The sequence below is a fragment of the Bombus impatiens genome, unplaced genomic scaffold (genome assembly GCF_000188095.3).
Source record: "Bombus impatiens unplaced genomic scaffold, BIMP_2.2 scf_0341, whole genome shotgun sequence".
In the NCBI taxonomy this organism is placed as follows: domain Eukaryota; kingdom Metazoa; phylum Arthropoda; class Insecta; order Hymenoptera; family Apidae; genus Bombus; species Bombus impatiens.
The window spans coordinates 123118-125511 of record NT_176760.1 but is presented as its reverse complement, the minus strand read 5'-3'; the positions used below and the strand labels follow the sequence as shown (position 1 = coordinate 125511).

Sequence of the window (2394 nt, the reverse complement as noted above, 5' to 3'; positions counted from 1 at the left end):
CAGCGCGCTTCGTCAACGCCACACGGAGTCCCAGGCGTTCACCCATCCAAGGTACTACCCGTGCCCGGCACTGCTTAACTTTCGTGATCTGACGGGAACGAGTGCATTCAGCGCGGCCAGGGCGTTGGCGGTCCTTAGGCTAGCTAGAAAATGTTCGGTACGGATGTATCGACATCTGGCAATCATCTTGTCCGCAGGTATAGAGTCTTTGTGTCGTGCGTCACGCGACATAAACTGGTGGGAAGTTTACTGTCAAGTGCCGCTACATAGTCTTAATTCACTTACTATTTCCTGAGATAAAATACAACAGTAGTTTCGATTTAAAAAATGAATGAATAGCCACTATAAGATATAACCACAAGATATAATTAGAATTGAATACATTTACGATGATTATCTTAACCATAATAATTTTCTAGTATCTTTATCTCTTATCGAGTAGTTATATGAATGTCAATTAGTATAAGTAATTATCGAGATCGTTTTATACTTTATAAAGTCAATAATAATTACGTATTTCGCATCGAAATATAACAAACGTTCTTACCTTATACATCTCCCAAGTTAAAACGAAACAAAATTTATCTCTAAATTATTTCTACTATGTAATCTCTTCATCGTGATTTATCTCCTTATTAGATTCAGTTATCGATTTTAATGTATACAGCGACTCGTTTCGCTGTTTGACGAATCCTTCCGTGTCAATACACCTAACATTAACAAATATAATTTTCAACTAATTTACGTGCGTAAATAGATCTACCGCCGCATCTCTAATAATATTTGAACACCTGTGCAACTCGCCTTCGGTTCCAAGATAATTAACTTCTCGCTGCTCGAATTCGTAACCGAGCCTTAATTCCGCAATTATTAATTTCATATCAATTCTGATAATTAACCAAAATCGTGCTTGCTTATCTCTCATCCAACGGACAGCACTAGATTTAATTGAAACCGTGGAATAATTGACACGATCGACAGCAATCAGATAACGTAGAATTTGTCTTCTCTCTTGTAGAAATTAATAATTCACACTCATCGGTGCATTAACCAGCTCGATTAATTAGTCATCGAATTAGGATATTTAACTAATGGGGTGTTATTTAGGGCAGGAACTAAATCCATCTGTCGGGTTCATTGCAAACGTATCTATATGCACAGTGGCATGACCTCCGTGAACATGTATTATGGAAGACCTTTATAAGCAGCTTATGTCAAATAAGTGTATGGGATAGAAATCGCCGCCTGTCTCTCTGCATTCTTTTTCCTTTATCAATAATAAATTAACTCTAGCGAATATATCATGTTATATAAAGTTGCACATTTTGAGCTTCGTTTAAATAAAATTCCGCTTTTCCTATGGAACTACATCTGGATATGTAATTCATGATTGAAAATTGCAGAGGAAAAAGACGATAAATTAAATCTTCCATTTTTATAGGGGGATGGTTTCAAGATTTTATTCAATTCTGATTAAATTATTGCAAAAAAAAACAAAAGAAAGAGAAACACGAGAAATTCATTACCATTGATTTCTTGATTTCGATATTATTTGGTGACTGAAAATGAAATAATTGAAATATGAGACTTTCAAAAGTAGATAACGAATAATTAACGAATATGGAACATTTAAGAGTCACTCCACAATCAAATGCAAAGATAGTTTTGGTAATACGGAATTGATTGATAACGTAGTACATTTCAATATAATTTATTACGTCACATAATTATATTTATAATTAGTATAATTTCAATAGGAATATTTAGATGCCACAATTAAATTACATTTCTAAATACACAAGAAGAGAAATAAATTACATTATAGTACAAAGTTTTAAAAGCAGAAAAACACTAGCACATAACAATAGTTTCTGCTTGAACGCCATTTTAATGATTCCTTTTAACGTTAAGAACATAACAATTAAAGTCACGATGTGGGAACTTAGAATCGAATAAAACTCGATCTGCTCGAAGACCAATATATCTGCCTTCAATAAATTCCCGTACATTCTTCATTCGATAGTTAAGACGGTGGTTCGATATCTTTCCACCGATTGAGCACGAAACTACTGAGATTAAGTGGAACCTTTTACTAGCTTCCCCTGTTTTTTTCGTCGGAAGAAAGTGGGCGAAGTATGGTGACTGACGATAAAGATGAAAAATGCATAGAAGTAGCTGACGAACAATATTAGCTAAAAACCGTAGTTGATGTTGCATTTCGCGTTGCCTTCGATCCAGACAACTGAACGTTTATCGATACGAAGAACACTTCGATGATTGCCTTTAACTCTGACGAAATTCTAAATACTAAATTTTTAAATAAATACTAAATTTTATACATACTAAAAAACATACTAAAATTTTAAATAAATTCAGTTTTCGAAATTCTCTCAC

At 34.0% G+C, this 2394-nt stretch overlaps 1 pseudogene; it reads right to left on the bottom strand.

Moving 5' to 3' along the window:
- Positions 1-10: 10 nt before the first annotated feature.
- Positions 11-129, bottom strand: LOC112212860 (annotated as a pseudogene).
- Positions 130-2394: the final 2265 nt, after the last annotated feature.